The following is a 24,130-nucleotide window of genomic DNA, read 5'->3' as shown; positions in this document are numbered from 1 at the left end:
ACCAAAATGCAGCACAAAAAGACAAAGACTCAGAAAAATATGAAGGAGTTTATGAGACATGAAAACTAGTGGCTAACATGTCTATTTGGAGTCCCAGAAAGAGAAAAGAGAGAGAAAGAACATTTAAATGTAGAGCGGCTAAAAATTTTCCAAAAGTAGGGAAAGATGCCAACACACGCATTCAAGAATGCCCAGGAGTTCCAAGAAGACTAACTAGAAGGAAATCCACCGGCAGTTCCACGTCAGTGAGACTATAGAACACCGAAGACAAAGAGAGCACCTTAAAAACAGACAGGGAGAAAAGACAAGTTACTTTTCAATGATTACAAGACAGAAAGACAGTGGCAGAGTATCTTCAACGTGCTACAAAGTAACTGTTTTCTGAGAATTCTACACTTAAAGAAAAACATCTTTTTAGAATAAGGGAAATGAAGACATTATCCAGTGAACAAAACTGACAAGAGTTTTCCACATGTAGGCCCTCATCAAGGACATTTTTAAAAGATGTATTTCAGATAGGAGGAAAGAGGTTCTAGATGGAAGATCTGAGAGTAAAGAAGGAATGAAGAACAAAGGGAATGAAAATGGGTGTTCTCAGTCTGTTGTTGAGGAAATAACATAGGATTGGAGGCAGACCTATTTATATTCATATCTTGCTGCAGTTTCTTAGTAGCTGCGGTACTTGAATCACGCTATTTACTCTCTCAGAATCTTGATATCTTCATTATAAAAATGTATATAATAGTGCCATTAAGGCAAGGATTTTGTGAGGAATACATGAGCAAACACATATAAATGCTCTCAACATTGCTTCTGCATCCAGAAGGTGTAAAATAAATGTCAATTTCTTATCGCTTCAAAAATTAATGAATAACCAAGTAAATAAGATATTGTTAGCAACAAAGGATCACTCCTTCTACTTCAGGTGTAAGATAAAATTCTGGCACTTTTTCATTTTGTGTGAATCTGCACTACAGAGCTGAACTTTAGCAGTTGTTTTCCTTTCTTCTTTTCAGTATCGATTCCAAGATCTTCCAAACAAAATATTTATGATTCCTTTATTTAAAAATACACTGCCTGTGTACACACTAGTCTCAGGGCTATACCCTGGATTCCAGTTTAACTCACAATTTTAAAGTAATTTGTGTTCACAGTTTTATGAGGTTATAAAATACATGTTGGCCCATTAGCAAGGCAAACTGGCCTCTCCTGCCTTCTAGGAGATAGCAACAGACAGATGATCCCTTTGCTGTAGCTTCTGCACCCCCATCCCAGTACTGAGACACCCTCCCCAGCTCCCCCCTTCACCTCACCCTCCATTTCATTAAGGACAAAGAAGCCAAAGCAATATAAGGCTGCTAAGAAAAGTTAGCTTAGTCTCTTGTAAGTTCTCTACCTAATTTTCATTTGGCAACAATTTGCTGGGTCAGGTGGCAGGAGGCCACATAAGCCCAGATCCAAACTCTCCTTGATATTGTCAAGGAAACAAAAAGCACTAGTCCTGAAGTTCTGAGACCTGGGCTGGCTTCCTTACTCTGACATTTGTTATCTATGTTTTCCTCACCTGTAAATTGGAGGCAATATTTATATCATATTTATAGAGCATTTTACAATTTACTAAGTTGTCAGTTACAATTTCATTTAATATGCATAGTTGGGCATACAATACCCAGCATAATACTTCACTGTGTTGCTGTAAAGATTTACAGGCAGACTCTGGGACTGCTGTGTAAACTGCAAAGAGCTTAGGCAACATGAAGGTTCCTCACCGGGTACTACAGGTGACCATTAAACAACCCGGGGTTTAGGGGAGCCCACCTCCCACATGTGCAGATTAGGAGCTGACCCCTGAACAGCTCCATTTGAAGTGCGGGGTCAGTTGAAAACACGGTGTATACCTGGACCAGCATCGTTCAAACCCCTGTTGGATGCGCCCTCTGCAGTCCAAGTGCTTGCATTTGAATTCGGATTCTACACTTCATGGCTTAGCGTCCTTGAGCAAGTGCCTCACCTCCACGTTAAATTACGAATGATGATAACAGTCCCATCTCGTAGCTCCGGGAGGTACTCAGTGAAAGAGAGTTGCCTTGAATCTACACGGAGTCAAGCTGACAGGTGTCTGGCCACACACGTCCGCACTGTATGACAGCCATCAGCGTCTGGTCTTTCTGCCTTTCTCAAATATTTGCAAAGGGCAGGCAGAAGCTCTGCATAGTAAGACACACAGCATTGTTTCTTAAACACAACAAAGTCTGAGATTCCCACTCAGACTTGGATTTGCAGGCAGCTCTATGCTGTTTTGGATGGAAGCAGAGCCCAGGCTCCCCGGGGCCCCAGGCAGCCCAGACCTCCCCACTTCTGCTTGAGTCTTGCTTTCAGCAGGCTGGAGAGCTCTGGACTAGGATGCTGGCAGAGCCTCAATCCCCTAACTGGACGGTGCAGCTCACCCTGAAAGGCAGTAAGGTCTGAGCCAACACACCATGGACCGCTTACAATGACCAACGAAGCAAATGGTTAATGAAGCTCGACCCAATGAACGCATGGAAACTACCTGGCTGCAAAAAAATACAAGCCGCCCCAATTTAAAAGGCTTGATCTTTGTAAAGTACTTTCACATGGTCACTTGCGTTCCACCATTATGACATGCCTAAGAGATATGAATGGCAGCTATTTTATCGATGAGGCAACTGAGGCCCACAGTGAGCCAGGGAAGAAGCTCTTCCTGCCAGAGCCTGCTGCTGAGCACAAGAGCTCCACCCAAGCTGGGGGCCTGCCCTGCCGGTCCAGCTGCAGCTCCTGGGCCCGGTCCTGGGACAACCGCATCCTAAGAGGCCCGCATCACGGCTTCCATCATTTGAATTCAGACGGGCCAGGGCAGGAGGACATGAAGCCGGGCTTAGTCCCTCAGTTTGCATCTTAGCCCAGAACAGGAAATCACCCACTCAGGAGCACTAATTAGACCCAATCAGCCTGGACTTCACAGGCTGACTGCCACCAGCAGTGACTGGACACCTGTGTTCTCTGGGTAAGGGCGAGAAAGTCAGCCAGGACTGTCACGGTGCTATTAACATCTCTTTCTAAAGTGCCTGTGGGCCAGCCCAACCCAGGAGACTGCAGGCTGCGGACGGCATGGCGTGGCTGCACGGCGAGTGGCTACATCAGGAACCCAGGCAGGCAGGGGCCCAGAGGATGGGACTAACCATGGTTACCAAGTTACCAGGCCTCGGACATGGTAAACTGTGAAAAGCTGCTGACAAGTCATCAGGCGGCAGACATGAAAGAATTCAATAGTGAGCCTACTGTGAAAGAGTTATCCCCTAGGCTTCTCCTGTCGGTCTGTTTTGGTTGGCTTTCCTGGTGGATAACTTTGTACGAAGAGGGTGAGACTCTGAGGGTGGCCCTGCCCGCTTCCACTCCACAGCCCCACAGCACCTTCCTCAAGGCCCTAAACACCATCTCCATGCTAATGGAGCACAGTCCATACGACACACGTCCATGCAAATTCTAGAAACCTGCCAGAGTAGACATTTGTGCCCAGGCAGGGCCGGATATGCCTGGTTCTATAGGACATCCCTGTTTGCACGGAAGAAGAGGGTCAGAGAGTCCCGAATCTCATCCTGGCTCCTCACATCTTTTAGACGGTAAACTGAGTCGGTGCAGGCGAGCACTGGGGAGGTAAGCCTTAGAAGCATTGGCAGGGTTGAGGCATGTCTTACGGCCTGGATAGAACTGCATGGGTTTACTTTCCATGCACACGGGTCCTCAGGCACTGTTAAAGTGGACTTAAGGACTGTCAAGGAACATTCCTCCCAGGACCGCCTGCCACCGCTTACCTGCTGAATTCTGCCATCCTTGAAGGCCTAGCTCAGTCCTCACCTGCCCAGCTAACGCTTCCCTAAAGCCCGTTACCTTCAAGAGCACAAACCATCTGTCCTGCTCCCCAGGCAATAGCATGTGTCAAAGGAAGTATTATAGCCTTCGTTCTTCTTCCCCGAACAATGCACTGGCACGCAGTAGGTGCTCAATAGTATCTGTTGATGCTTTTTGTTTTTTGGCATTAACATTAAATAAAACCACATTGATTTACCCCTGAAATATCAGCAAATTCAAATGTGGTATGTGATATAATGTGATTGCTATTCAGTACAACTTAGAGCTTCTTATTCTATTTCTAACTCCAGTAAATGGCACTTGTGAGTTTAAAAGAATTTTTTATTTGCTATGTCTGGTTACATAATGGAGACCTACTATTAATAATTTTTTTTCATTAACATTCATTTCACTTAGTTCCTTTTTGTGTCTTTGTTTCTAATTCAAGCTGTGGTTTGATGCATTAAAATTGCATTCCTTAAAAAGAAGTTCTATAGCAGACTTGTTTTTCTCAATTAAAGTAGAGTGGGCCCCACCCCTATGATTTCTGACTCGCCTGTGCCTGAGGCGGCTCGCCTAATTTGGAGTCAGGGATTGTGCTCCCATTTCACATGTGTGTTGACAGAGCTCTGTTATCAAGCAAACCCCACCACCCAGGGGTCAGCCCTTTGTAGGGAGCCAGTCTGGTGCACAGTGGCCAACAGCATGGGTGAGGTATCGGTGATATAGGTGTCTATACCAGAACTGGTTTAAACCCAGAACTGGTGTGCACTCAGACGATTTACTGAACCTCTCTGAGCCTCAGTTTCCTTGTCTGTAAAATGGGGATGCTACGTTCCAGATTAGAAATAGTGGCTGGCACATGCTGTTACTCAATAAATTATGCATGGGGCCCACGGTAAATCTGTTGGGTGCCTGGCTGCTTCTCCAGCTGACTTCATTCCCAGAGTTAAGCCACATTTCCTGAAGCCAGAATCCCAAGCCCCAAAAAAAGACAAACCCCAAAAATCTGAGCACAGGGCTACACAGCAGGGACTAGTACAGTCCATAGAGAGGGTAATGACAAGCAATAAGAAATGTGCCAGAAGGACACACTGCAGAAGACAAAAATGCCAGGAAGAATGCCTGCTGGAGAAATAAGAAACACACCCGCCATATTTACAGCCAGGACGGTCAGGCCCTAGGAACACGTTACCTTGCCTGAATAAATGCAGAGTCAAGCTATGGCAAGACACCAAGAGGGACGGAAAAGCACTACTGATCACCATCAAGAACGAGAACTGACACGGTGTCCAAGCCCCTGCTGGCCAGGGAACACTCACCATCTCTCTGCCTGGGGAGCGACCCAAGGTCAAAGCTAAACATCACTTATAGCGCGTGTGTAATTAGTTGAAAAGCTTAATTGAGCAGTTTGATAAATTCCATTAGCAGTTTATCTATGGTATGTAATTAAGCTATTTTCAAGCAAATCCTTTTTGACTAAACGCTCCAGTTAAGAAGCCTAATGAAAGAAGGTTCATATAATATATACCCAAATCCATGCAGATTCTAGGAACCTTCTACACCAGACACCAAAGTGTCAGGCAGAGATGGCTGTGCTTGATTCTATGCAATGGCATTCCCATCTAGATGAAGGAAGAAGGGTCAGAAAGGCCAAAATCGAATACGAGCTCTAAAATTACTACGGCCTTGGGTACGTGACATTTCTCATCAGCAAAGGGTGGATGATAATAAACACCTTATAGGACCATTGGGAGAATTGTACAACATGCTTAGCAGGGAGCCCAGCCCAAAGGAGGGCAGCGTCACAGAAGCTCCTCTGGCTGAAGCAGAGAATTAAAACACCAGAAAATAAGAAGAAATAGAAGCAGAAAGATTGCCCAAGTGGCAAGGGCCTCTGATGGCCAGGCCTCTGTGCCAAGGGCCACTGAGACAGAGCAAGGCTGTGGCTCTCTCTGGAGCCAGGGTTAATACCGACCCCTATCAGAAGGGGAGGTGAAAAGGTTCTGGAGATGGTGGGGGTGGCTGCACAACACCGGGAATGTTCTTAATGCCACTTCAAAACAGTTAAAATTATAAATTTCACATTATGTATATTTTACTCCCATTAAAAAAAAATCCAAGGTACCAAAAACTTCAAAAACAAAACAATACCCTAAAGCCCACCTCTCTGCCACTGTAGACAGCAAAACAAAAGTAGTGTAAAGGAGAGTTGGGGTCGCCTTCTCTCCGTGAGATTCTGTAGGGGGGAGGGTTCTCGCACCCGGACACATCGAAAGCCCCACGAGTCTAGGCCTCCCTCGCATGGAGCTGACCCTTATCCAAGATGTCCATTTCATATGAGCTCCTAGAGCACCTGAAAACCAAAAGCCACGCGCACACCACGACACCAGAGAAAGATCTAGAGATTCTCGTGCAGAACAATTTGTCTTTCCTGATGGTATCTCCCAATAGTAATTTCTGACCATAATCCAGATGAAACATAAAGCAACTTCCGAGGACTTCCGCCCCTTCTCCTCCTTGTTCCCATCTGGTGACAGTGGTGCTGCTGTCTTGTTCAGAAAACCCTTGCCTTTGGGAAGAAAGCCTCTAACTTTCACACCTGCTCAGGTTATAGAAAGAGTAGCTTTGACAAACCATCTTCTTTCCCACAGGAAAAGAACCCTGGCTGAAGACAGGTGCACTCTCTCTGGCCAGGGTCTCTCATCCGCTTTGCCATGAACTCTCTGACCTCATTCATGTCCACAGAAGGGCATGGCAACCTGGTCTGCCATGCTGAGAGGGTTAGGAGCTGTCCCCGAGCCTGAGGGAGCTGCCGCTGCAAACGCCTGTGGCTGGGCATGACCACCCTGGGCCCAACCACTTCTCAGCTGATCCTTCCCCATCTCGCGGTCTTTGGAAGCCCCGGGGCAGCTCCCTGGTGGGGACTTCTGCCAGACGCTGGCCAGCATGAGCTGGTGACACAGATCCCTCTAACAGCACTGGTTATCTTTTCAGATCATCCCTCCAAGGGCACTGTGAGTGCTGGTCTGTCCCTCTTCTTAAACCAGGTCCCCTGGGACCTGAGCTGGCACAGTAAGCATACAGGCTAATTAGGTGAGAGATTCTGTCCCTGCCCTCTGGGGAATGTCAGGCTAAGACTGGCATGATGACGAGGACAACAAGGGGAAGGAGGACCCCAGACAACAGCAAACTCCTGACAGATAAAGCCTCAGGGCTGCCGGGGCCACATAAGCCTTCTCGGAGCTGCCTCTTCATACCCATGAGCTCAATGAAGTGAACTGGCAGGTAACTATTCCCATTTCCCTAAGGGGGTAGAAACTCAGATTTGGAGGGTGAATCCTAAGGACACATGACCTGTTAGGCTCAGAAGTGGGCGCCAACCTCAGCATTCAGGGGGGCAGACAGGAACGGTTGGGGACATAGCCCTGGGGCCAGGCTGCCTGAGTTCAAATCGCAGCTCAGCCTCTTATTAGCTGTATGACTTCAGCAAGTTACTCTACCTCTAGGAGCCTTGGCTTCCTCCTCTGTAAAATGGGGAGAATGATAATAATGATACCTATGTCACAAGGCTGTAATAAGGATTGGGTTCCTTTGTTTGTACCAAACTCTCAGCCATGCCTGGTACATTTCTGTGTATCCAGCCTCAAGGGGCAGTGGGAAGAGGGTTCCTGAAGTTCTGTGTGTGAGTGGGGGGGCTGCAGGAAGTGGGTCTCCCTCCCCACCTCAGCACCAATCCCACCTTCCATACCAGCTGTGAGGGCGTGTGCTTATGTGGATTCAATGTGGCAAAGCTGCATATTTACCAGAACTCAGGCCAGCTGCAAATCCTGGAGTTCCGACACTGAGCAATCGCTAAAGTAAATAGAGTGAAAATAAACCAATTACCCAGGTAATACTAGATTTTCCTCTTGTCTGCACTGATAATTGAGCCATTGTAGCCAGCCTCCTACTTCCCCAGTGTTACTGTGAGTTGAAAAGAAAGTTAAGGAAGCCACCTGGCCAGAAATGCAAATACAGGCGAGGGAGGTCCCAGAGCTGGTCCCCTCAGGTCTTGGCATATGCACAGCACGTGTGCTAAGTCTCGCCCTTTCCACCTTTCCCCTAAGTCCAGCAGGGCACAGAAGTGCGCAGAGGCAGGGGAGCTAAGCCCAGAGGGCTGGGTATGGAGCCAATCTAACCACACTCCAGAGCCCTCTTGCATAAGGCACAGCTCCCACAAGTTCTAGGGCCCAGCCACACATTTTTTTCCAGCCCGGGGCAGGGCACCTCTATTCCGTGAATAAGGAGACTTCAGCACAGGTTCCGTAGGGACAGGGGCCCTTGGACTCTGCACCACGTGGGAAGCCTGTCTGCTCCCACCTCCCTGTATCTCCTAGAAAGGCCTGGGTTAGCCAGGGGCAGACTCTGCCCCTGTAAAGGCCTCCTTCCGCCAGCCCATCCAAACTGTGTCAACAAGCAGACCAGAGAAGAAAGAGCCCTGCTGACATTCAGAGAAAGCCAGGACTGGGCGCCAAAACAAACTGACCGAGGGAATGCACTGTCTCCAAAAGAATCTGTCATCGAAAGAAAATCCCATATTTCTAAGCTAGGAGAGACCCCGCCTGTAAATTTGTCCATCAGACGGTGATCCCTTGAGTCATTCCAGGCAGGTGAGGGCATTCAGAAACCCATTCCCAACAGTGGACTTCAAGAAGGTCTTCTGTCCAACAGTCCATTCGTCCTCAGTGACTTAGTCTGAAAGGGCAGAGCGGGCACGAGGCTAGAATGAGTCAGAGCTTAGAGACCTGTGGCCAAGGCTGGTTTGAACAAGGTGCATTCTGTAGAAGACAAAACCTACAGTGTGCTGCACCCCCACCCCCACCCCTGCACCTCGGCGTGAACCACAAACTCATTTCGTGCAGCTGGAGTCATGCTACGTTGGCCAATGAGAGCAGCTCCCAGGGGGAAACCAAGACCCAGAAGGTCACTGCTGAGTCCCGGAAGCGGGCAGAGGAGTTTTCTCAGTCTTGGCACTGTTTGTTGGTGAGGGGAGGGCCCGCACTGGTTTAGCCAAACTGCCTGTGTCCAAATCCTGACTCTCCCATTTGCTAGCTGTGTGACTGTGAGCATGATATTGGCCTCTCTGTGCTCTGTTAACTTCTCTCTACAATGGGAATGACAGCAGTGCCTACTTGATTGGGTTGTAGTGAGACTTAAGTGAGCAAACACATGTCTGACACTTGATGTACACCGGCTGTCCCAAGGGCCCCCACCGTGCCCAGGACATCCTGGCGTATGCCCGTCGTCCCAGCACCATTACTAACACTCTCCCTTTTGCTCTCAAAAGTGAACGGGTTGCACGATAAATTCTAAAGCTGACTGCCTGTTGCCTTTCTTCTGTCCACCTGGTTATTTCCCTGCTTCGTGCTGCCTCTCTGAGTACTGGGAGCTAGGTTCCCAATGAGTTTGTCCCCAGAATCGCTTTGCCCATGTCACTGAGGTAGCTGCTCCATAAACTGTTTTTCTTTTCTTCCTCTCTCTCTTTACTTTGTCACTCCCTCTCCTTCCTCTTCTCCCACAGCCGTCCTCTCCTTTCTGCGTCTTCCCCATCAGTACCTGAGGGTGCAGCAGCCTGGGGACGCCCACTGACCCTGCACACTTGGGTGGGACACTTTCCGGCTTTCTAACTGAACTATGCCTTAGCCAAATTTCTCTTAGAGAACAGTAAACAATTGAGATGTCAAAGAAATGACGTGACCACTAGACGGATGAGTGGAAATAGTGTGGCATTTTGTGTATGTGTGTGAGTTTGTGTTGTTTACGGGAAAAAGAGAATAACAGCGTGAAATGGTCCATTCAATACCGGAAGATGTCTATAAACACCACCCCCAAGGGCTATGTTATGGGGGAGGCTGGAGGCTGCTCCCCAAACAGCTGCCTCCTCACATGGTGAGAGCAAAACCTGAGAGTGGTCTGGATTGCTCTCTGCCACTCACTAACCACTGGCAATGACCATGATTTTCTGAAGCCTCAGTTTCTTTACTTGCGAAACAGGGCACACTTGTCCCTAGATCACCAGATACTGTGCATTGTAAGAGGTCCTGGGCCTGTTCTTAGGTTCCAGAAACGGCACGTGGGGAATTCCACAACATTCGCAACCGCGTCTTTAGGATCTGTCTGGCCCTTTTTACAGGGCAAACATAGGCGGGAACCAAGGCCTGGGGCAGTAGGGTAACCTGAACTAATTCTCGCCCAAGGAGTCATGGCCAAGTCTGAGGCCCCTGTGCGCTGAGGCAGAATACGCAGTTGTTCTGTGTGGAAGAAAAGCAAGGGAGCGATGTGAATGCAGTGACTGCCTTGCCAAATCCCGGGGGTCCCCCAGCAGCTCCCCCTCAGCACAACTTCTCTCAGCTGCCTGCCAGGATCCCAGCAGCCTGCAGGCTTGACCCTCCTTCCCCAGAGCACTCCCAGCAAACTGCAACAAGGAGCCTCGAGGCAGGGGACACAGACCCAATGGCTGCTGCAGGCCTGTCCCCGTGTGTGGTCCATCACAGGCTTCCATGTCTTCCATCACCCACCAAAGTGGACACTGTTCCTAGGGTTCCCTACCTAGCACAGGAACTCAAATCTCCATCATGGTAGTCTCCTCCTTTGCTCTGGCCTCTGACATTTATTCAGCTACCACATTAGACTATTTCATCTGTCTCTGGGTTCAAATCCCTGTCCCACCACTTATTTGCTGTGTGACCTTGGACAAGTTGCTTAACCTGTCTGATTCTCAGTTTCCTCCTCTACAAAATGGGTAGAGGTAATACGTAATCGCCTCATAAGGTTGTTGGGAGGATTAAATGAGATCATGTGAGAAAATGCCTTGCCACAGGCCCTGGCCTATAACAGACTGTTTCTCCCCCACACACAAACACCCCTTTTAGCAATGTCTCTGGTTGTGCCCCTTCCTCTCCATTCCCACCAGCCCTACTCAGCCCCACAGTCACTGCAATCTTCTCCTTCCCAGGTTCTCTTCCCACAGCCTCCCTCACTATTGGTATATCCCAAGTATTGCTGCCAAACTCCAAGTTCTTCTGAACCCAGCCCCAATAACAACAATGCCCTTCTCATAAACCATCAAAATACCCCTGAGCCTAATAATGAAGTTCAAGCTCCCTAGCACACCACTCCGGGCCTTCCACCATTCCTCACCACAATTCCAAGGATTCCAGCCATCTGATCCCAGCACATCCCTCACCACATGACCACTGCTATGACCTTTTCCCTTGTCCAAGGTGACTGTGTGTGAGTGGACAGATACAGGACTTCAGAGGGCTTTCCCACACGCTTGGGGAAATTCACCACATCCCCTAGCACACACACGCACGTACCCAGGCGTGCACACATATACCCAGGCGTGCACACACATACCCAGGCGTGCACACACATACCCAGGCGTGCACACACATACCCAGGCATGCACGCACATACCCAGGCATGCACACACATATACATGTGTGCACACACGCACCCAGGCGTGCACACACATACCCCGGCGTGCACACACATACCCAGGTGTGCACACACGCACACATGTGTGCACACACGCATACATGCGTGCACACACATACCCATGAGTGCACACACGCACACACACCTGGGCAGAGTCAGCAAGGCCAGCGAGTCACACGCCAGACCACAGCAAAGATGGGGCCCAGGAGGAAGTACAGCCCCAGTAGCAGCCCATTTCCTGACCTTCTTCCTCTGTTCTGGGAGGTTCTTCGGGTGTCTCTTTCGGTCTTTCTGACCATGCCTCTCCCAGTTCTTTGCTTCTGCACAGGCCACAGCCCTGCCGCTGTCCTGGCCAACGTGGCAAGGGCTCCTAGCAGCACTGATTTGCAGGTGAGGAGTTCGGGTTTCTAGATCTGTGACCCTGGGCCAGTCACTGCACCCCTCTGAGCCTGGGTTTCTTCATCTACAAAATGAACAGGCTGGATGGGGCCAAGGGTCCGAGATCCCTTCTGGGTCCCACTGCCCCGCGGCCCTCCTCCGGTCCCTCCCAAGGTTTGCGTGATAGGATTATCTGAGGGAAGGGACCGAGGGCCAGGCCAGGCCTGGGGACAGGGCTTGGGGAGCCAGCCGTTCCCCTCCCGGGTGCACCGTCTCCGATAGCCCTCCCAGGAGCGCCATGTGCTCGCACACATATGCGCACTCTCGGCCGCCACGGGGCAAGCAGGCAGGAAGCGCCGCCCTCCCGCGCTGCACGGGGCAGAGGGGGCTGGGAGAACGCCCACCCCGCAACCGTCCTCCAGGGTACCTTGGGCGTCGCTGCCTTCCCTTCTACCTGCTGGCGCCGCCGCCGGGCTCACAGCTGTTAGGCAGCCGCTAACTGCCCAGCTGGCTGCTCCGCCCGACTTTCTCCGCCCGGAACCCGCGCGGGCTGGACTAGCCCCCAGCGGTGCAGAAGTGGAGGCGGCGCTCGTGAGCCGGCGCTGCCGGCCGCCACCCCCTGGGCGCCCTCCGGGATCTGCACCAGCCCCGCGTTGGGGTCCCAGCAGGCGAGAGGAGACCTCAGACTGTCTAGGAGCCTGAGTGGTGAGGGAGCGGCTGCTGCTGACTTTGCCTGATTGGTCTGGCTGCCTGGGCCCCTCTGCTCCTGAGTCCCCCTAAGCCCCTTGCCCTGATTCCAGAATGCTTACAGGTTGCAGAGCCACGCATTTCTCTAAAGGGGGTGAATTAGCCTGGGACCTTGCGAGCCTACTGGAGACAGGTGGTGTCTGAGTACGCATCCCTGAAAACCTGCAACATCCAGGTCCACTCCAGCTGTTATCTCTGGGGATTTTGTCCTTTATCCTTTTCTGTCCCTTCTGTATAGTCTTCTACAATATAAAGCATTCAATGCATATTTTTAATAAAACTTTAAATAAATCCTCAAAGACCTTCCAAGGCGGTCGGACTGAAGGATAACCCTCAGCCAGGTCCACAGGCCTTCTGCACTGGCTCTCTGGCCACGAGCTAACTTTCCAGCCTCACCCCATGTCCCCCAGACACACATGCATCCCTGCTCTAGCAACATGGGATGTTGCCACGCTCCAGCTGCTGGGAGTTCTTGCTTTGCCTGGATTGCCCTTCCCCTTTCTTCTTGGCCTGTTGAAATACTACTCATCCATCCCGGCCCCAGTGAAATATCCCCCTCTCAGTAAATCCTTCCCCAGACACTGGTCCCAACAGAACAGCCCAGCCCTTCTTGGTGAGCCAGTTGTGCTCCTGCTGATGTATAGATTAATATTAGGACCCCCCCTTTTGCTCCACCCTTCGACTCCCCTTTGCTCCACAATGAACCCTGTTTCTGGAGGGATAAAAGACTTACTGAGCAGCTATCATAAATCGCTATGTGCTGTCCTTTCCTCTCCTTGAAGCACAGGTAGCCACCAGCTCACCACCTCCTTCCACCCCACGCACCCCAGCAGAAGGGCTGCACCAGACCCCCTGACCTCCAGAGTTTCAGGAGGCTGTCAGACCCCTCCTTCTGGTGCCCCAGCCCTATGCTCTGGTCTTTTCCGTTCCTCCTCGGGGGCCCCGAGGTCAGGGTGGGCTGTATTCCACCTCTGACTCAGTGTTGCTCAGGCACACAAGTCTGAGGCTGGCCTTCTAGGTAGCAAAACAGGCTGCACTGGACGGCTTGCCCTTCTCTCAGCCATGCGTGAGGACAGGAGTACCTTTCATGTCAGAATCTGAGAAATGGAAGGGATCTTGGAGATTATCTTAAGCAAAACCTACCCTCCCCCATTTCACAGGGGAAAAAACTGAGGCTGGAAACATCAAGTGACATAGAGGTACCTCCCACTGTTATTGCTGTTAAATCTTGTTAATACTGTTCTCTCACAGCTTTAGGTTATCTTTACGTCTAAAGCAATTCCGCATATTGATGCTCACTTGCCCCTCACAGTCCCACGAGGGAGTAATGTATTAGTGGTTAAGTACTCACTTTGGAGGCCAAAGACCTGGATTTGAACCCCAGTGCTCCAGCCTGTCAGCTATGGGCTTGGCAAGCAACTGAACTTTCCTTCATCGGTAAAATGGGGATGGTAACCGGTAACATTCCTGCATTGCAGGGTCATTCTAAGGATCCAAGTGAGTGTGCACCTTTAAAGGGTTTAGAACAGTAGCTGGCACATAAAACCACCAAATGTGTTTGCTGTTACTGCTATTTTTTGTTATGATTAATTGTGTCACTTCACAGGTGAGCTAAGCAGGGTTGGAAAGACTGAGACTCCTCAAAGGAATTGCTGCTACGAGAGGATGGTTTCCTCACCAAACTCCATGCGCTCTTTGTCTCTGCCACCACGCTGCTTCCCGTCAAATCCCACCACGAGATACGTTAGAACACCCTCCCCGTGTTTCTGGGTCTAACTACGCCTATCTCAGAGGGCAGAAAAACAACTGTCCTTTAGCCCATGTTCTGGACACCTAGACATTTCGCAGTACAAACACTCATCCTATCTCTTGGGTTTATGGTGATGGCTTCGATGTGTGTGGCACTTCCGTTCACAGAACAGCACTTCCCTCAGAATCACAGGATCGCTGCGTGTAAGCGCTGAAAGTTCAGCCTGTGTGCTTGTGCCTCTCACTCTCAGCCCACAGCAGAGAAGAGGCAGGCAAAAGGATTCTTCTCGTGTATGGATACAGGAAACTAAGGCAGGGCAGGCAGTCGCTGATGGCATGCCTGCAGCTCAGGGAGGATAAGGAGCTCCACTGCCTCTTTCCCCAGGGCCCCGTGACTCCTCACCAGTGTAGCTGCAGAAACCCAAACTCATTCCTTTAAAGCGTATTTATTGAGCAACTACAAGGTGATAAATAAAGCTAGGTAGGGCCAGCTTCCCGGGCATGTGACCCCGACAGTTGAACACTAGAAGAGCCTCATGCTCGGTTAACGCTCTGCTGTCACCTTCTTGAAATTCTTAATAATTTTGCAACAAGGGGCTCCTGCACGGGACTCTGCAAGTTGCAGAGTGGTGGTAGCCTTCCCTAGAGCTTGCAGGTTTGCAGGAGGCAGCATGGAATTGATGACTGCTGTGTGGTAGAGGCTGTGACAGAGGCAGGGTAGCTGTGGGGTGCAGGGCAGGGACGTGCCAGTATTTGGCTCCCTCGGGCCCCCTTTCCCAGCTGTGTTAGCTTACTCTGCCACCTCTGTCCTGGGACAGTGTCCGTGGCTAGGCACCAAGGCCTGTAGCCCCCAATAGCTGCTGCAAGCCCCAACACCTGGCAGGCTGCTGCTATGTCTTGGTAATAGCAGGAAACTGTGTCAGTGGAGCCCTGAGCCTGTCTCATGTCCCTCACCCACACCTCACCTTTCACCCAGATTCCCACTGGCCTTTGGTTCCCTCTGCCTGCCCAGACCTTGCCGACTTCAGGAAAAAGGGAAATAAAGACACCCACACTGAAAAGTAAGTGGCAGATAAAACCTAATGGGCTCTTCATCCAAAGGACACTTGGGTTTTATTCGGGATATCTTTGTACTCTCTTGGCCTATATGCTTGACATGCAGTAGACATCTAACTCATGATAGTTGGGTATGAAGGGTAAATGCATATGAGTAAGCCTGGCATAGGCAATTTGAAGTTCATTGGCCCAAAAATGGGATTTTTGTTGTGTTTTATTTTGTTTTCCTTTGTTTTAGAGTAATGCTGGAAGCCTCAACACAATGGTTTGGGAGTGAATGGGAAGTGAAAAACGGAGGCGTGAGGATGGAGTGTTCCCACAGAGGTTGGAAGGGGAGGGAAAGAGCTAGTGCGGCAGCTAAAGGGAGAAGAGAAGCCCAGAGGAGACTTGAAGATGTTTGTAGATTGAGGTCAGGAATCTGATGAAGAGAGAAGGGAGGGGAACGGGAGAGTCAAAGGCCCTGGTTCAAGAAGACTCAGAGGGTACTGGAGAGCAGAAGAGGGGTGGGGAAGCCCCTACGTCTCGGACACAGGAGGAAGAAGGTAAAGATGAGTGAGGCTGAGGATCGAGGCCTGGTGGGAGGAAAGCGGGTGACGGGCCTGGACGATGGGCCCTGGGAGTCTTTTCCATGACACAGGAAAACAGGCAATGGCTGGAGGGTCTGGGGAGACCAGTGGGGTGGGTGGCAATTAGACACTCGTGCTGTGAGTTGCTGGCCCCTCTGGGGGAGGGGGCACCCGATAGGGGAGAGTAGCAATTGGTCTTGGAGAGCAGAGACACTTCCGGGAGGTTTGCTTCCGGGGTCACCTCTAAGCTTCACGGCACCCTTCCTCCTGGCATCTCTGCCCGTGTTTTCTCCCTTGTGTGCCGTTCTCAACTGTAACCGAAGGCCAGTTTCTCTTGTGTGATTCCGCCAGGGCAACAGTGGAAACATTCACTGTTCCGGTACAGGAATTCCCCTGCTGTCCACTCTTCCTTTTTATGAGTGGCTCCGATTACAGAGTTTCCAACAGGTGGAAGCCAAACAAACAAGCAGGCCTTTCAATATTGACCCTCCCGGGCTCTGTGCCTCACTCCCCAGGTCCTCACCAGCAAGGGCCAAACCAAACAGCTGCCGAGGGCTTGAGGGCTGTCCACTGCACCAGAGCTCGCCGACTGCAGAGGGAAACAGCCCTGTAGCCACATCTGCTGTCTCTCTCTTCCTTGAATGTGTTGGGCTTGGGTGGGAAGGAGACATTTTCTTATGAGATCACAGGGGCCAATTACAGGCTCATAGCTGTTATGGAAAAATAAGGCTAGAATGTAGGAGCAATAAGGCCTCCTTGAGGACATCTGTGAAAGCCACACACTTCTTCTATGGCATTCACACACCTGGAGGCCTTCAGAGGCAGGACTAGACAAAGCAGTGACCTCCTACTCTCTGTCCAGCGGCAACAATGAACCTCCATTTACGTGGAGCCGTAGCTGTGGAACTGGAAGAGACTGGAAGGCGTAGAGCCGGTCTCATGTATTGCAGATGAGCTGACTATGATCCACGGCAACGTGCCCAGGAGGAGCGCTGACGTGCCTACTCCTGGCCTTGAGCGTAGGATTGGATTGCATTCCCACCTCCCTACAAGTGGCCTCTGAGTGACGGAGTACCTGATGCCTCCCTACATGGGATATTATTGTCTCTATCACACATTTCTGAATCCCATGTTTATAGAGCAGAGAAAGAAAAGATACTATATAATCAAGGATGTCTCCTAAAGGACAGTAAAAGTTATATCATCACTTTTACTAAAAAAATGTAAAGACCCTACAATGAATAATGTGTTGCCCCCAAAATACAGGGAAATAGAGGAAAAGATAACTCCTCTGGGAATGATGAAATTAATGTTTTATGTCTGCTGTCTTACCGTTTATAGAATGTTTGAGAAAAGAAAGTATAGATCTTTCCTCCTAATGTTGCTTTCTCAGACATACATATACCCAAGACCCAACCCCAATACCCTGGCTATTAATGCAATAAATAAGGAAATAAGAAACACAGGAAAGTAAAACAGAGGGTGCGAGAAGCCAAAGAACGTTTTCGGACCTAGAGTTGGGTGGAGCCAACTACCTACAATTGGTGAAGACAAAGTTGCATTATGGGATGGCTTCATATTTTCTTATTCTTCCACCATCAAAAGTTTGTCAAGGGACATCACCATTTGGGGAAGATGCTTTTTTGGGGGAAAGGAAAAAAATATATAGTTTTTCTAAGCTGGTGCTTGCTCTCAGACAATAATAGATTTTAGACATCAAAAAATCATACTAGCTGGGGTTAATATCCAAAATTTATAATTAAAAAAAAACAACTCAACAACTGAACACCAAAAAAAGATAATCCAATTAAAAATGGGCAGAGGACCTGAATAGACATTTCTCTAAAGAAGACATACAGATGGCGAGCAGACATATGAAAAGATGCTCAACATCACTAACCATCAGAGAAATGCAAATAAAAACCACAGTGAGATATCACCTCACCCCAGTCAGAATGTCTATCATCAATAAATCAACAAACAAGTGCTGGCGAGGATGTGGAGAAAAGAGAACCCTAGTGCACTGTTGGTGGGATTGCAAACTGGTGCAGCCACTATGGAAAACAGTTTGGTGGTCCCTCAAAAAATTGAAAATGGAACTACCTTATGACCCAGCAATTCCACTCCTGGGTATCCAGAGAAATCCAAAGCACTAATTCAAAAAAATATATGCACCCCTATGTTTATTGCAGCACTATTCACAATAGCCAAGATATGGAAACAACCAAAATGCCCGTCAATAGACGACTGGATAAAGAAACTGGTACATTTATACAATGGAGTATAACTCAGCCATAAAGAAGAATGAAATCTTACCATTTCCAATGACCTGGATGGACCTAGAGAACATTATGCGCCGTGAAATAAGTCAGATGGAGAAGGACAAATACCATATGATCTCACTTATATGTAGAATCTAAAGAACAGAATAAATGAACAAACAAAACAGAAACAAACTCAGAGATATAGGGGGAAAAAATTGAGGGTTGCTACATGGGAGGAGGGTGGGGATAAAGGAGAAAGTAAAGGGATTAGAAAGTACAAATAGTAATCACAATATTGCCACGGGGATATGAAGTACAGTTTGGGGAATATAATCAATAATGTTGTAAAGACTTTGTAGGGCGTCAGATGGGCACTTGTCTTATCAGGAGACCACGTCACGGACAGTGTAGGTGCCTGACCACTGCACTGTACACCTGAAGGTGAAGCTGAATAACATTAAATGTCAACTATAATTTGATATATAAAGGACGTGGAGTCAATGGAACTGTAACAGCTCTGTACAATGTCAGAGGGGTAGTAGATGGGGGGGTTATCACTCTGTGAGGGGTGTAAATGTCTAGTTATTACATTGTTCTGTACAGCTGAAACTAATAAAAAAAAGAAGAAAAATTACACTAGCTGACAATTTAGAATTTCAGAAGGTAAAAGAAAAGTTAAATAATCTATTTTAAAAATACACAGCCATCTCTTGACTCATTAGAAAACAAAAATAATCAAAACGACAACTGCTTAACATTATTTCTAGGACAAACAATCCAGAGGCTATAAATAGCTAATTAGATAGAAATAAAATATCAGAATTGTAATAGAATTTTGCTACTGATTCCAGAGGCGGTAAGTCCTCTGGAATCCTCTGTAATGCCTCTTGCCTCCCCATAGACTCCTTCCTAATTCATCACCTTAGCTCACGTTTCTTCACCTCTCTCTGGACAATTCCTTTGACCTCTACTTTCAGTCTCTGCTCCATCCAATGACCTTCCCCATGACTGCCAGACATGATACATGGAGAGCACGGCTCTAGACATGTCCCTTCCTGCACGGAATAGCCTGACATGAATACACCCCTTCTGTGCTTTCTGAATAAAAGTCAAAATCTGAGGTGGGCCTCCAAAGCCACCACCAAGCTTTTCTCTTACTGCTCACCCACAAATAGGCTGTAAAGAGCCCTACTTTTACTTTCTAACATCAATATCTTGCTGCCTGAAGGGCCCTCCCTGCCATCTCTATCCAACATCTAGAGCAAGATCTGGCTCTAATTCTGCCTCCTGCAGGAAGACATCCCTTATGTCTCACAGCAGGGAGGCTCTTCCTCTCCCCCATCTCCTAACCACTGCTCTTAGAGACATGACCACATGCCTTATATCCAGTTTATTTGTGGAGTTGGTGTTGTGGAGTATAAGGTTATTGAGAGGCTGAGACCAATTAACTATTTAGCTTTGAACAAACCCAGGAAGTTTCTCTGATCTTTACTTTGCAAGATATCCCTTACTGGTGAAATGCAGAGTATTTTGAGCTAAAAGCAAAAGAGATCCTGCAGACTCAAGAGAAACTTCTGCCCCACCCCCACCCCTTAACTATCTAAAAGAATTTAAATTAGGGTCCTTGCCGATAATAAGAGATTATCACAGATAACCTTTTTTGACCCATCTACAGGGCAGGGGAAACTACTAATACTGAACATGTGCTCTCCCTGCAGTGACCATGTGAGGCCCAAAGATGCCTTATCTCATCCCTAGCTCAAAATGTGTACCCCACTTTCCCTTTCTGTCTTGGAACCCCTCATGTACTCGGGGTCTCTGACTCTCTCATATATGTGGGGTTCCCACGCACATGAAATTAAATTTGAGTTTCTTTTGTCAATATCTCTTGTCGATTTGAATATTTGGCTAGCCAGAAGAACCAAAGGAGGGAAAGGGGAATTTTTCGTGTTCCCCACAGTTACCTATAAAATGTAGTTAAGGACAGGACCTACCTGATGTGGTTGTTGTGAGAAGTAAATAAGATCATTCAGGTAAAAAACACTTTGTACAGTGACCGGTATTAAGTTAGGGCCCATAATGTTAGGATGGAAGAGAGTGAGAGAGAGGAAGGGAGAAATGCAGGAGAGGGTGAAGAGAGGAGAGGAGGGGAGGGGAGGGTCAGGAGGGGTGGGAAAGGAGGGGGGAGGAGACTAGAGACTTTTCTAGTGGAGTCAAAAGACCATTGCTTCATCTTAGATGGATACACACACATAACCTTCCTTCAAGACAAAATTTTATGTAAAAATGACATCAAGATCATGTAGAGGATAGAATCAATTAATCTTTTTAGATCCACTGTGTGAATTTATTAGCTGAACTCTGAATTCCATTAGAAACTTAACATTTTCAAGATGAAAGGAGCTGTGGAAATCACCCTGACCAACACCTGTTGCTTTTCTGCTAAGGAAACTGCAAACGGCAAGAGCTAGTCAATGACAGAATCCAGACTGGAAAGCTTTTAGCCCGGAGCTCTTACCCTCCTGCATGGCACCTCTCCAGACATGGGAAGAACACTATAAAAACCTGATTCTCAGAGAGTAACTTCCACCATGAGAAGGTAAAGAGGTTGATAAACCATCTTTTTCCAAAAAAGCAACCATAATGCTTGGTTAAAACCATCAAAAACTACCATTTCAGCACTCTGGAAATTGACTGGAGACGTGCAACATACTAAGAAGAGTTTGTTCATAAAAACTACTGATATTTTGAATGAGGTCAGCACCCACATGTGGTGTTCTTGCCTGGAGCTGTCCCCATCTCCTGCACTTTGTTGTTTGCTAGTTCAGTCAGGGCAGGTTGTAAAAACCAGCAGCGTTTTGTCACCGTCAGAGTGATGTGACTTAATTCGGGGCAGCATCGGTCTAAACAGTGATCTCAGAAGCAAGTGGACGAGAGGGTTAGCAGCTCTGCTCGCCTGAAACTGCAGAGCAAACCATGGACTGAGGACTACTTGGGAATTTAACGGGGCATGGAGGGAGATGAGGCAGCCATGGGGAGATGGATAAACTCTGCACATGTCATGGGGTTGACCAAGGTGTAAGCATGTGCTACAGAGACAGGAGCAGCCCAAGCAACCCACACATACCTACCCACACATACAGTGGAGAGGCAAGGGCTCGATGAAAAATAGAGCCTGGGCAGACTTGTAAACTAAAGCTTGACATTTGAATGTACCCTGCATCTCATGCATAGCTCTATCTTTATCAGCAGAGAGGAGGCCTTATTGGCTCAAGGTATTTGAACACCGCTGGCCAGTCTTTGGCTGAACGTTGACCTAGGCAGACACAGGGGTGACTGTAGAAAGCTAGGCTTAAGAATAAAAAGCAAGAAAAACAAAACAGCAGAGATCTTCATGGATGCACATTGCAGAGGAGGGAAACTTCATGGATTTAGTCCAGGCAAGTTATTAAATAAACACACAAAACAAAACAACAACACTCAGGGGGAAATTAGAATACATAGTTGTGAAAATATGCTATGTAAAATATCCAGTTTTCAACAAAGAAATTATAAGGTAGGCAAAGCAACAAGAAAGTGGCACCATATTTGGTAAAAAAAAAAAACAAAGCAGTCAATAGAAACTACCTCTATCTGTTCCTAAGATTTGGGTTTATCAGATCAGTCTTTAAAGCAGCTATTATAAATATGTTTAAGGAACTAAAAGAAACTATGCTCAAAATTTTAAATAAAGTATGACAATGATTCAAAAAAAAGTAAAATCTCAATAAAAAGAAGGAAATCACACAAATAAACCAATCCTGAAACAATGGAGGCCACAAGGCAGTGGAATGACATATTCAAAGTGTTGAAATATATCTATCAACCAATAATTCTATATCCAGCAAAACCACCCTTCAGAAATGAAGGCAAAGTAAAGATACTCCCAGATAACCAAAGACAAGAAGAATGTTTTGCTAGCAGACACACCTTATAAGAAATAGTACAGGATTTAGGATGAAAGGAAGTCACACCAGATGGTACTCAAATCCACAGTAAGAATGAAGAGTTCCAGAAATGATAAATTTGTTGGTAAATATTAAAAACTCTATAAGTATATCTTCTCACTTCTTATCCTAAATTCTTTACAAGGTAAAATTGTACAAAGCAAAAGTTGTAACACTATACTGTATCAATACAATAATAATGGAACGACGAAGGGGAGAGGAAAAGAACATACATTGGAACAAAGTTTCTAAAATTAATTTAGTGTTATTCTGAATCAGATTTAGTAAATTGAGATGCATACTGTAATACCTAGAGCAACCACTAAGAAAATAACTTTAGAAAATATACCAACAAAATCAACAAAGGAATTAAAAAGATACATTAAAAATATTTACTTAACGTAAAAAAGTAAGTAAAGGAGGAGGAGGGAAATTTTTAAAAGGAGAAAAATAGAAATAAATAATATAATAGCAGGTGTAAATCCAACCATCTCGGTAATTACACTAAATATAAATGGACGACTGTGATATTGTGATTTATAATAAATATATATTTGGTCTTTGTCCATGGTTTCTGACTCACAGTTCCCAAAATGCTTGGAATTTCCTAAGTGAGAGCACCTTTTGTTATAATAGTTGTTTTTTTATTTCAGTTCCTACAGTAAATTGCTTCAGAGCCATAAAGGTGAGATAGATACCTTGTTATTCATAACAAACCCCTTCCCAGCACGAGTGGGTTTATGTCAATGAAGGGGACTTTTGGAAATCCCCTAAAGGTGGGGGAACTGGTTGCCAGGGGAAACCAATGTGATTAGAGGTTTGGAACTTTCAGTTCCAACCCTGATTTCTGGGGAGAGAAGGGCTGGAGGTTGAATCATTCACCGGTGGCCGATCAATCATGCTTATGTAATGAAGCCTCCATAAAACATCAAAGGATGGGGGTTCAGATAGCTTCCAAGTTGGGGTACCAGAATGCTTCCACGTGCCACCACACCAGGTCCCAAACTCCACAAGGACAGAAGCTCCTAGTTGGGACCTCGCGTTATATATCTGTTGATTTGTATTTTTCAATATCCTTTGTAATAAATGGTAATCTGGTGAGTAAACAGGATTCTTGAGTTCGATGAGCTGTTCTAGCAAATTAATTGAACCCAAGGAAGAGGTCGTGATAACCTCTGATTTATAGCCAGTCTGTCAGAAGCACAAGTAACAACCTGGACTTGTGATTGGCATCTTGTGGGACTGAGCCCTTACCCTGTGGAATCTGATGCTATCTGGTGGGGGGGAAAGGGTCAGAACCGAGTTGAATTGTAGGAGACTCAGCTAGTGTTGGAGAATCAATCGCTTAGTGGTATGAGGAAAAATCCCACACACTGGAATTGAGTGCAGAATTGTAACTAAACATTCCACTTAAATGGTACAGATTATCAGAGAATAAAAGAGAGCAAGACCAATTTACATGCTGTCAACAAGAAAAGCATCTTAGATTCAAAGAAACAAAGAGATTAAAAGTAAAAGGAGGAATTTCAGTTTCAGCTATGACATGTAAAGAGTTTAAAATCCATCACTTCTATCCTTCCAAGATAAAAGCTGAAGAAACTGAAAATAAATGACTCTCCTAAGACCCATCAGAAAATTGACGTCCCTGAAATCTAGAGAGGCAGGTGAATACAGAGAATCCCAGCCTCCATCAGCTCACCTAGAGAAGAAGCTGCTACAGCCATAAAATTGTAGGAACAATTAACTGATAATTTTGGTGAATTGCTGGATGCTGAATGTGGATTTGCTTGAGAGTGGGAAATCCCTGGAGGTGTAGTTTTGTGGGCTTTATCCTCAGGGACCCCAGCAGATTCTCAAGGTGAGGATCCAACAGAAACTCCCTCACATTTCAGGTAGAGGTGAGGGGAAAAGTCACCATTTGTATATATGTTCAGAGTGTTCTCCATAACAAAAGTCTTCTTTCCAAGAGACCAACTTTACCAGAGCTTTATGGACCTTGGAGAGAAGGCAATTAGCTAACTCCAGCTCCCTG

General features: G+C 47.2%; 1 protein-coding gene across 4 annotated transcripts in view; it reads right to left on the bottom strand.

The window, feature by feature from the left end:
• The window catches only part of CRACR2A (calcium release activated channel regulator 2A), a 133,395-nt gene extending 121,109 nt beyond the window's left edge, over positions 1-12,286 (bottom strand). The window contains exon 1 of one of the 4 annotated variants that reach the window (XM_033118555.1): positions 12,158-12,286. The gene's annotated coding sequence lies outside the window, so the exon portion shown is untranslated. Of the gene's footprint in view, positions 1-11,595; positions 12,053-12,157 lie in introns of those variants that run through there. The other 3 variants (XM_033118556.1, XM_033118557.1, XM_033118554.1) reach the window with 3 other exon arrangements.
• Positions 12,287-24,130: the final 11,844 nt, after the last annotated feature.

This window comes from Rhinolophus ferrumequinum, chromosome 10 (assembly GCF_004115265.2).
Source record: "Rhinolophus ferrumequinum isolate MPI-CBG mRhiFer1 chromosome 10, mRhiFer1_v1.p, whole genome shotgun sequence".
NCBI lineage: Eukaryota > Metazoa > Chordata > Mammalia > Chiroptera > Rhinolophidae > Rhinolophus > Rhinolophus ferrumequinum.
The sequence above is the reverse complement of the archived record's forward strand: the minus strand, read 5'-3'. Positions and strand labels throughout refer to the sequence as shown.